Below are 12,999 nucleotides of genomic sequence, written 5' to 3' on the forward strand. Positions count from 1 at the left end.
GCCTACCTACTACCCACTCTCCTGGTCTGTTCCTTCCCCAGCCTACCCACTACCCACTCTCCTGGTCTGTACCTTCCCCATCCTACCCCACTACCCACTCTCCTGGTCTGTACCTTCCCCACCCTACCCACTACCCACTCTCCTGGTCTGTACCTTCCCCACCCTACCCACTACCCACTCTCCTGGTCTGTACCTTCCCCACCCTACCCACTACCCACTCTCCTGGTCTGTACCTTCCCCACCCTACCCACTACCCACTCTCCTGGTCTGTACCTTCCCCAGCCTACCTACTACCCACTCTCCTGGTCTGTTCCTTCCCCAGCCTACCCACTACCCACTCTCCTGGTCTGTACCTTCCCCATCCTACCCCACTACCCACTCTCCTGGTCTGTACCTTCCCTGCCTACCCACTACCCACTCTCCTGGTCTGTACCTTGCCCACCCTACCCACTACCCACTCTCCTGGTCTGTACCTTCCCCACCCTGCCCACTACCCACTCTCCTGGTCTGTACCTACCCCACCCTACCCACTAACCACTCTCCTGGTCTGTACCTTCCCCACCCTACCCACTACCCACTCTCCTGGTCTGTACCTTCCCCAGCCTACCTACTACCCACTCTCCTGGTCTGTTCCTTCCCCACCCTACCCACTACCCACTCTCCTGGTCTGTACCTTCCCCACCCTACCCACTACCCACTCTCCTGGTCTGTACCTTCCCCAGCCTACCCACTACCCACTCTCCTGGTCTGTACCTTCCCCACCCTACCCACTACCCACTCTCCTGGTCTGTACCTTCCCCACCCTACCCACTACCCACTCTCCTGGTCTGTACCTTCCCCAGCCTACCTACTACCCACTCTCCTGGTCTGTTCCTTCCCCAGCCTACCCACTACCCACTCTCCTGGTCTGTACCTTCCCCATCCTACCCCACTACCCACTCTCCTGGTCTGTACCTTCCCCACCCTACCCACTACCCACTCTCCTGGTCTGTACCTTCCCCACCCTACCCACTACCCACTCTCCTGGTCTGTACCTTCCCCATCCTACCCACTACCCACTCTCCTGGTCTGTACCTTCCCTGCCTACCCACTACCCACTCTCCTGTCTGTACCTTGCCCACCCTACCCACTACCCCACTCTCCTGGTCTGTACCTTCCCCACCCTACCCACTACCCACTCTCCTGGTCTGTACCTACCCCACCCTACCCACTAACCACTCTCCTGGTCTGTACCTTACCCACCCTACCCCCTACCCACTCTCCTGGTCTGTACCTAGTCTGGTAAATTGGTACCTCCAGCTGTTTCTGCACTTTCCCCACACTACCCACTACCCACTCTCCTGGTCTGTACCTTCCCCATCCTACCCACTACCCACTCTCCTGGTCTGTACCTACCCCACCCTACCTACTACCCACTCTCCTGGTCTGTTACCATCCCCACCCTACCCACTACCCACTCTCCTGGTCTGTACCTTCCCCACCCTACCCACTACCCACTCTCCTGGTCTGTACCTTGCCCACCCTACCCACTACCCACTCTCCTGGTCTGTACCTACCCCACCCTACCCACTAACCACTCTCCTGGTCTGTACCTTACCCACCCTACCCCCTACCCACTCTCCTGGTCTGTACCTTCCCCATCCTACCCACTACCCACTCTCCTGGTCTGTACCATCCCCAGCCTACCCACTACCCACTACCCACTCTCCTGGTCTGTACCAACCCCACCCTACAAAACTACCCACTCTCCTGGTCTGTACCTTACCCACCCTACCCCCTACCCACTCTCCTGGTCTGTACCTTCCCCATCCTACCCACTACCCACTCTCCTGGTCTGTACCATCCCCAGCCTACCCACTACCCACTCTCCTGGTCTGTACCATCCCCACCCTACAAAACGACCCACTCTCCTGGTCTGTACCTTCCCCATCCTACCCACTACCCACTCTCCTGGTCTGTACCTTCCCCATCCTACCCACTACCCACTCTCCTGGTCTGTACCTTCCCCATCCTACCCACTACCCACTCTCCTGGTCTGTACCATCCCCAGCCTAACCACTACCCACTCTCCTGGTCTGTACCTTCCCCACCCTACCCACTACCCACTCTCCTGGTCTGTACCTTCCCCACCCTACCCACTACCCACTCAGGGTATTCCTAATACATGCACCAGTCTTCCCTCTTCTCTCCTACTGTCTGCAGGCAGGCTGGCAAAACATCACTACCTTGACAGGATGGGTCAGACACTGGTCAGACTACACTGGTCAGACTACACTGGTCAGACTACACTGGTCAGACTACACTGGTTAGACTACACTGGTCAGACTACACTGGTTAGACTACACTGGTCAGACTACACTGGTCAGACTACACTGGGCAGACTACACTGGTCAGACACTGGTCAGACTACACTGGTTAGACTACACTGGTCAGACCACACTGGTCAGACTACACTGGTCAGACTACACTGGTTAGACCACACTGGTCAGACCACACTGGTCAGACTACACTGGTCAGACTACACTGGTCAGACCACACTGGTCAGACTACACTGGTCAGACTACACTGGTCAGACCACACTGGTCAGACTACACTGGTCAGACTACACTGGTCAGACCACACTGATCAGACTACACTGGTCAGACCACACTGGTTAGACCACACTGGTCAGACCACACTGGTCAGACTACACTGGTCAGACTACACTGGTTAGACTACACTGGTCAGACACTGGTCAGACTACACTGGTTAGACTACACTGGTCAGACTACACTGGTCAGACTACACTGGTCAGACTACACTGGTCAGACCACACTGGTCAGACTACACTGGTCAGACTACACTGGTCAGACCACACTGGTCAGACTACACTGGTCAGACTACACTGGTCAGACTACACTGGTCAGACTACACTGGTCAGACCACACTGGTCAGGGTACACTGGTCAGACTACACTGGTCAGACTACACTGGTCAGACTACACTGGTCAGACACTGGTCAGACTACACTGGTTAGACTACACTGGTCAGACTACACTGGTCAGACTACACTGGTCAGACTACACTGGTCAGACTACACTGGTCAGACACTGGTCAGACTACACTGGTTAGACTACACTGGTCAGACTACACTGGTCAGACTACACTGGTCAGACCACACTGGTCAGACTACACTGGTCAGACTACACTGGTCAGACTACACTGGTCAGACTACACTGGTCAGACCACACTGGTCAGACTACACTGGTCAGACTACACTGGTCAGACTACACTGGTCAGACTACACTGGTTAGACTACACTGGTCAGACCACACTGATCAGACTACACTGGTCAGACTACACTGGTCAGACACTGGTCAGACTACACTGGTCAGACTACACTGGTCAGACTACACTGGTCAGACTACAAATACTTTGATTATTTGGTATAGGCTTTGTGGTGGAAAAATGTAATTTCCATTAATTAGGAAACACACGCAGTCACATACACACAAAAACACACACATTTCACACACACACACACACACACACACACACACACACACACACACACACACACACACACACACACACACACACACACACACACACACATACAGTACACACAACACACATTTCACACACATACACACACACACACACACACACACATACACAACACACACACACACACTACACACTTTGCCTATGACAAGGACAAGCCCAAGCTTAGCTGTTTTATTGAAAGGCAACTCTGCAACTTGTCTATCAATAAAAATCCAAGTGTAATTATGATGCATGGTTTATCCCCCTTCACTGCCTCTCCCCTACAGGAGTAATTACCGTCCATCTTAATTAGCAGGTCAATTATGTTTAGGTTTCCATTGTGTTGACCAGAAGACAGATTCAACTGTCTTCTCCCTTGAGATTCCAGTCTGGTTGGGTACCAACTGGCACCCTGTTTCCTCTACTGTGCATTTGGAAAAGCATTCAGACCCCCTTCCCCTTTTTACACATTTTGTTACGTTACAGCCTTGTTCTAAAATGGATTGCATTTTTTTTTTGCCTCATCAATCTAGACACAATACCCCATAATGACATCACAATACCCCATAATGACATCACAATACGCCATAATGACATCATAATATCCCATAATGACATCACAATAGCCCATAATGACATCACAATACGCCATAATGACATCACAATAGCCCATAATGACATCACAATACGCCATAATGACATCACAATACCCCATAATGATATCGCAATACCCCATAATGACATCAGAATGCCCCATAATAACATCACAATGCCCCATAATGACATGACAATGCCCCATAATGACATGACAATGCCCCATAATGACATCACAATGCCCCATAATGACATCACAATGCCCCATAATGACATCACAATGCCCCATAATGACATCACAAAGCGAAAACCGTTTTTTTATACATTTTTGCAAATGCATTGATAATGTTTCCATTGATCATCAGACCCTTTGCTATCAGACTTGAAATTGAGCTCAGGAGCATCCTGTTTCCATTGATCATCAGACCCTTTGCTATCAGACTTGAAATTGAGCTCAGGAGCATCCTGTTTCCATTGATCATCAGACCCTTTGCTATCAGACTTGAAATTGAGCTCAGGAGCATCCTGTTTCCATTGATCATCAGACCCTTTGCTATCAGACTTGAAATTGAGCTCAGGAGCATCCTGTTTCCATTGATCATCAGACCCTTTGCTATCAGACTTGAAATTGAGCTCAGGAGCATCCTGTTTCCATTGATCATCAGACCCTTTGCTATCAGACTTGAAATTGAGCTCAGGAGCATCCTGTTTCCATTGATCATCAGACCCTTTGCTATCAGACTTGAAATTGAGCTCAGGAGCATCCTGTTTCCATTGATCATCAGACCCTTTGCTATCAGACTTGAAATTGAGCTCAGGAGCATCCTGTTTCCATTGATCATCCTTGAGATTTTTCTACAACTTGATTGGAGTCCACCTGTGGTAAATGCAATTGATTGGACATGATTTGGAAAGGCACACACCTGTTGACAGTGCATGTCAGAGCAAAAACCAAGCCATGAGGTCGAAAGAATTGTCCATAGAGCTCAGAGACAGGATTGTGTCGAGGAACAGATCTGGGGAAGGGTAACAAAAAATGTCTTTAGCATTGAAGGTCCTCAAGAACACAGTGGCCTCCATCACTCTTAACTGGAAGAAGTTTGGAACCACCAAGACTCTTACTAGAGATGGCTGTCATGCAAAACGGGGGGAAAGGGCCTTGGTCAGGGAGGTGACCAAGAACCCGATGGTCACTCTGACAGAGCTCCCTAGTTCCTCTGTGGAGATGGGAGAAACTTCCAGAAGGACAACCATCTCTGCAGCACTCCAACAATCTGACATTTATGGTAGAGTGGCCAGACGGAAGCTGCTCTTCAGTAAAAGGCACATGACAGCACACTTGGAGTTTGCCAAAAGGCACTTAAAGGACTCTCACACCATGAGAAACAAGATTCTCTGGTCTGATGAAACCAAGATGTAACTCTTTGACCTGAATGCCAAATGTGACATCTGGAGGAAACCTAGCACCATCCCTATGGTGAAGCATGGTGGTGGCAGCATCCCTATGGTGAAGCATGGTGGTGGCAGCATCCCTATGGTGAAGCATGGTGGTGGCAGCATCCCTATGGTGAAGCATGGTGGTGGCAGCATCCCTATGGTGAAGCATAGTGGTGGCAGCATCCCTATGGTGAAGCATGGTGGTGGCAGCATCCCTATGGTGAAGCATGGTGGTGGCAGCATCCCTATGGTGAAGCATGGTGGTGGCAGCATCCCTACATGGTGGTGGTAGCTTCATGCTGTGTGGATGTTTTTCAGCGGCAGGAACAGGGAGACTAGTCAGGATCGAGGGACAGATGAAAGGAGCAAAGTACAGAGAGATCCTTGATGAAAACCTGCTCCAGAGCGCTATAGGATAATAGACTACTGTTGACCAGGGTCTATAGGGTAGTGGACTACTGTTGACCAGGGTCTATAGGATAGTAGACTACTGTTGACCAGGGTCTATAGGCTATAGGGTAGTAGACTACTGTTGACCAGGGTGTATAGGATAGTAGACTACTGTTGACCAGGGTCTATAGGGTAATAGACTACTGTTGACCAGGGTCTATAGGATAGTAGACTACTGTTGACCAGGGCCTATAGGGTAGTAGACTACTGTTGACCAGGGTCTATAGGGTAGTGGACTACTGTTGACCAGGGTCTATAGGGTAGTAGACTACTGTTGACCAGGGCCCATGGGGTAATAGATTAGGGAATACGGTGCTATTTGGAATAGAGTCAGAATCAAACCTCAGGGGAGAAACTCTGAATGTATGCGTAACTATTGAACCGCCAACAACCAATCAGCGCTGAAATAAGTTCCCATGTGTTCGCTGATGCTGCAGAAAGCTTGTTGTTTATCCGGGGAAGAAATACGAAATAAAAGATGTACGCCAACACATCCCCAAATCCATTGAACAAGCATAACTAAGAACATTAACACAGCTCAATGAGGAGCGCACAGGCCAAGGTTGAGTTGTCGCAGAGCTTAAATGATGTGCCGCTGTGGACTATTCAAAAGGTGATACTACATGTAGCTATTGTCCTTAGGGAGACAGAACCTACTGTAGCTGTGGACTATTCAAAAGGTGATACTACATGTAGCTATTGTCCTTAGGGAGACAGAAACCTACTGTAGCTGTGGACTATTCAAAAGGTGATACTACATGTAGCTATTGTCCTTAGGGAGACAGAAACCTACTGTAGCTGTGGACTATTCAAAAGGTGATACTACATGTAGCTATTGTCCTTAGGGAGACAGAAACCTACTGTAGCTGTGGACTATTCAAAAGGTGATACTACATGTAGCTATTGTCCTTAGGGAGAGACTTTAACTCACAGCTCAACTCTCTCTCTCTCTTCTCTCTTTTTCTCTCTCCTTCCTCCACCTCTCTCTCTCTCTCTCTCTCTCTCTTCTCTCTTTTTCTCTCTCCTTCCTCCACCTCTCTCTCTCTCTCTTCTCTCTCCTCTCTCTCTCTTCTCTCTCTTTTTCTCTCTCCTTCCTCCACGTCTCTCTCTTCTCTCTCTTTTTCTCTTTCCTTCCTCCACGTCTCTCTCTTCTCTCTCTCTTTTTCTCTCTCCTTCCTCCACGTCTCTTTCTTCTCTCTCCTCTCTTTTCTCTCTCCTTCCTCCACCTCTCTCTCTTCTCTCTCTCTTCTTTCCTTTTCTCTCTCCTTCCTCCACCTCTCTCTCTCTCTCTCTTCTCTCTTTTTCTCTCTCCTTCCTCCACCTCTCTCTCTCTCTCTCCTCTCTCTCTTCTCTCTCTTTTTCTCTCTCCTTCCTCCACGTCTCTCTCTTCTCTCTCTTTTTTTCTCTCTCCTTCCTCCTCTCTCTCTCTTCTCCCTCTTTCCTCAATCTCTCGCTCTCTCTCTCTCTCTCTCCTTCACTCTTTCTCCCTCCATCTCTGAGTAAGCCATCTATTATGTGAATTTGAATCAGGTTCCTTCTCAACACAGCAGTGAATTAAAAAATGTTTGTAATGTCTTACACGCTGGCGTTTTCTATAAAAGCTTTTGTATCTATAAAAATAAATTGTAAACATTTATCTTTGTTTATTTGAACCCCAAAGGAAACACATAAACAAGCATTCTGGTCTTTCAGAGGAGAGGACATGACTTCCATTCAGCTGGGTTTTATGGTACAGTATGTGTTCATTTGTGGGTTAATGCCATTGCAGAAGGCTTCGTGCTCCTTTCATCCATCACCCCAATAATCTAGATTATACAGAGTTCTCCCTGGGGCAGCCGAAGACACACAAAGACAGAGATCCATGAAACCGACGCCTACCACTAAAACATTTAAAATGAACTGTTATTTGGCCTTGATATTTAAAGGGGAGATATCATTATAGTCTATTGATTTGGTATATTTTAAAGAATGTGTACATCCAGCTATACTGGTCTATAACCTTATCCTTACAGCCATATCACAACCCAGCTAAACTGGTCTATAACCTTATCCTTACAGCCATATCACACCCAGCTAAACTGGTCTATAACCTTATCCTTACAGCCATATCACACCCAGCTATACTGGTCTATAACCTTATCCTTACAGCCATATCACACCCAGCTATACTGGTCTATAACCTTATCCTTACAGCCATATCACACCCAGCTAAACTGGTCTATAACCTTATCCTTACAGCCATATCACACCCAGCTAAACTGGTCTATAACCTTATCCTTACAGCCATATCACACCCAGCTATACTGGTCTATAACCTTATCCTTACAGCCATATCACACCCAGCTATACTGGTCTATAACCTTATCCTTACAGCCATATCACACCCAGCTATACTGGTCTATAACCTTATCCTTACAGCCATATCACACCCAGCTATACTGGTCTATAACCTTATCCTTACAGCCATATCACACCCAGCTATACTGGTCTATAACCTTATCCTTACAGCCATATCACACACCCAGCTATACTGGTCTATAACCTTATCCTTACAGCCATATCACACCCAGCTATACTGGTCTATAACCTTATCCTTACAGCCATATCACACCCAGCTAAACTGGTCTATAACCTTATCCTTACAGCCATATCACACCCAGCTATACTGGTCTATAACCTTATCCTTACAGCCATATCACACCCAGCTATACTGGTCTATAACCTTATCCTTACAGCCATATCACACCCAGCTAAACTGGTCTATACACCTTATCCTTACAGCCATATCACACCCAGCTAAACTGGTCTATAACCTTATCCTTACAGCCATATCACACCCAGCTAAACTGGTCTATAACCTTATCCTTACAGCCATATCACACCCAGCTAACTGGTCTATAACCTTATCCTTACAGCCATATCACACCCAGCTATACTGGTCTATAACCTTATCCTTACAGCCATATCACACCCAGCTATACTGGTCTATAACCTTATCCTTACAGCCATATCACACCCAGCTATACTGGTCTATAACCTTATCCTTACAGCCATATCACACCCAGCTAAACTGGTCTATAACCTTATCCTTACAGCCATATCACACCCAGCTAAACTGGTCTATAACCTTATCCTTACAGCCATATCACACCCAGCTAAACTGGTCTATAACCTTATCCTTACAGCCATATCACACCCAGCTATACTGGTCTATAACCTTATCCTTACAGCCATATCACACCCAGCTATACTGGTCTATAACCTTATCCTTACAGCCATATCACACCCAGCTAAACTGGTCTATAACCTTATCCTTACAGCCATATCACACCCAGCTAAACTGGTCTATAACCTTATCCTTACAGCCATATCACACCCAGCTATACTGGTCTATAACCTTATCCTTACAGCCATATCACACCCAGCTAAACTGGTCTATAACCTTATCCTTACAGCCATATCACACCCAGCTAAACTGGTCTATAACCTTATCCTTACAGCCATATCACACCCAGCTAAACTGGTCTATAACCTTATCCTTACAGCCATATCACACCCAGCTAAACTGGTCTATGACCTTATCCTTACAGCCATATCACACCCAGCTATACTGGTCTATAACCTTATCCTTACAGCCATATCACACCCAGTTATACTGGTCTATAACCTTATCCTTACAGCCATATCACACCCAGCTATACTGGTCTATAACCTTATCCTTACAGCAATATCACACCCAGCTAAACTGGTCTATAACCTTATCCTTACAGCCATATCACACCCAGCTATACTGGTCTATAACCTTATCCTTACAGCCATATCACACCCAGTTATACTGGTCTATAACCTTATCCTTACAGCCATATCACACCCAGCTAAACTGGTCTATAACCTTATCCTTGCAGCCATATCACACCCAGCTATACTGGTCTACAACCTTATCCTTACAGCCATATCACACCCAGCTAAACTGGTCTATAACCTTATCCTTACAGCCATATCACACCCAGCTAAACTGGTCTATAACCTTATCCTTACAGCCATATCACACCCGGCTATACTGGTCTATAACCTTATCCTTACAGCCATATCACACCCAGCTAAACTGGTCTATAACCTTATCCTTACAGCCATATCACACCCAGCTATACTGGTCTATAACCTTATCCTTACAGCCATATCACACCCAGTTATACTGGTCTATAACCTTATCCTTACAGCCATATCACACCCAGCTATACTGGTCTATAACCTTATCCTTACAGCCATATCACACCCAGCTATACTGGTCTATAACCTTATCCTTACAGCCATATCACACCCAGCTATACTGGTCTATAACCTTATCCTTACAGCCATATCACACCCAGCTATACTGGTCTATAACCTTATCCTTACAGCCATATCACACCCAGCTATACTGGTCTATAACCTTATCCTTACAGCCATATCACACCCAGCTATACTGGTCTATAACCTTATCCTTACAGCAATATCACACCCAGCTAAACTGGTCTATAACCTTATCCTTACAGCCATATCACACCCAGCTATACTGGTCTATAACCTTATCCTTACAGCCATATCACACCCAGTTATACTGGTCTATAACCTTATCCTTACAGCCATATCACACCCAGCTAAACTGGTCTATAACCTTATCCTTGCAGCCATATCACACCCAGCTATACTGGTCTACAACCTTATCCTTACAGCCATATCACACCCAGCTAAACTGGTCTATAACCTTATCCTTACAGCCATATCACACCCAGCTAAACTGGTCTATAACCTTATCCTTACAGCCATATCACACCCAGCTATACTGGTCTATAACCTTATCCTTACAGCCATATCACACCCAGCTAAACTGGTCTATAACCTTATCCTTACAGCCATATCACACCCAGCTATACTGGTCTATAACCTTATCCTTACAGCCATATCACACCCAGTTATACTGGTCTATAACCTTATCCTTACAGCCATATCACACCCAGCTATACTGGTCTATAACCTTATCCTTACAGCCATATCACACCCAGCTATACTGGTCTATAACCTTATCCTTACAGCCATATCACACCCAGCTATACTGGTCTATAACCTTATCCTTACAGCCATATCACACCCAGCTATACTGGTCTATAACCTTATCCTTACAGCCATATCACACCCAGCTATACTGGTCTATAACCTTATCCTTACAGCCATATCACACCCAGCTATACTGGTCTATAACCTTATCCTTACAGCCATATCACACCCAGCTATACTGGTCTATAACCTTATCCTTACAGCCATATCACACCCAGCTATACTGGTCTATAACCTTATCCTTACAGCCATATCACACCCAGCTATACTGGTCTATAACCTTATCCTTACAGCCATATCACACCCAGCTATACTGGTCTATAACCTTATCCTTACAGCCATATCACACCCAGCTATACTGGTCTATAACCTTATCCTTACAGCCATATCACACCCAGCTATACTGGTCTATAACCTTATCCTTACAGCCATATCACACCCAGCTAAACTGGTCTATAACCTTATCCTTACAGCCATATCACACCCAGCTATACTGGTCTATAACCTTATCCTTACAGCCATATCACACCCAGCTATACTGGTCTATAACCTTATCCTTACAGCCATATCACACCCAGCTATACTGGTCTATAACCTTATCCTTACAGCCATATCACACCCAGCTATACTGGTCTATAACCTTATCCTTACAGCCATATCACACCCAGCTATACTGGTCTATAACCTTATCCTTACAGCCATATCACACCCAGCTATACTGGTCTATAACCTTATCCTTACAGCCATATCACACCCAGCTATACTGGTCTATAACCTTATCCTTACAGCCATATCACACCCAGCTATACTGGTCTATAACCTTATCCTTACAGCCATATCACACCCAGCTAAACTGGTCTATAAACAATAAAACAATAAAACAATAAAAACAATAAAACAATAAACAACAATAAAAACAATAAACAACAATAAAAACAATAAAAAATGAACAGTAAACATTACACATACAGAAGTTTCAAAACAATAAAGACATTACAAATGTCATATTATATATATATATATATATATATTCAGTGTTGTAACAATGTACAAATGGTTAAAGAACACAAGGGAAAATAAATAAGCATAAATATGGGTTGTATTTACAATGGTGTTTGTTCTTCACTGGTTGCCCTTTTCTCGTGGCAACAGGTCACACATCTTGCTGCTGTGATGTCACACTGTGGAATTTCACTCAGTAGATACGGGAGTTAATCAAAATTCGGTTTGTTTTTGAATTCTTTGTGGATCTGTGTATTCTGAGGGAAATATGTGTCTCTAATATGGTCATACATTGGGCAGGAGGTTAGGACGTGCTCTCTCGGACTACAGTAGCAGGATAGACAGTAGATAGATAGAGTCTTTATAGTGAGCATTGGAAAGGTCAAGCTTATCTTATAGTGGGTTTCTCTGTTTCTCTGTTTCTCTCTCTCCCTCTGTCTCTGTTTCTCTGTTTCTCTGTTTCTCTCTCTCCCTCTGTCTCTGTTTCTCTGTCTCTGTTTCTCTCTCTCCCTCTGTCTCTGTTTCTCTGTCTCTCTGTCTCTGTGTCTCTCATTCTCTGTCTCTCTGTCTCTGTTTCTCTGTCTCTGTTTCTCTGTCTCTGTGTCTGTATCTCTGTCTCGCATCTCTCTGTCTCTCTGTCTCTGTCTCTGTCTCTGTCTCTGTGTCTCTCTGTCTCTGTGTCTCTGTCTCTGTTTCTCTGTCTCTGTTTCTCTGTCTCTGTGTCTCTCATTCTCTGTCTCTCTGTCTCTGTTTCTCTGTGTCTCTTCCCCCTCCTTTAGTGATACAGGTTAGCACATTAGCACAATGAGAACGGATATCTCCGTGTGATTACCTTTGTCTCAAAACGTCTCCAGAAAACTGATCTCCCACCACAACCAATGTTTCAGTTCCCTTC

This window comes from Oncorhynchus kisutch, unplaced genomic scaffold (genome assembly GCF_002021735.2).
Source record: "Oncorhynchus kisutch isolate 150728-3 unplaced genomic scaffold, Okis_V2 Okis02a-Okis13b_hom, whole genome shotgun sequence".
NCBI classification, from domain to species: Eukaryota; Metazoa; Chordata; class Actinopteri; order Salmoniformes; family Salmonidae; genus Oncorhynchus; species Oncorhynchus kisutch.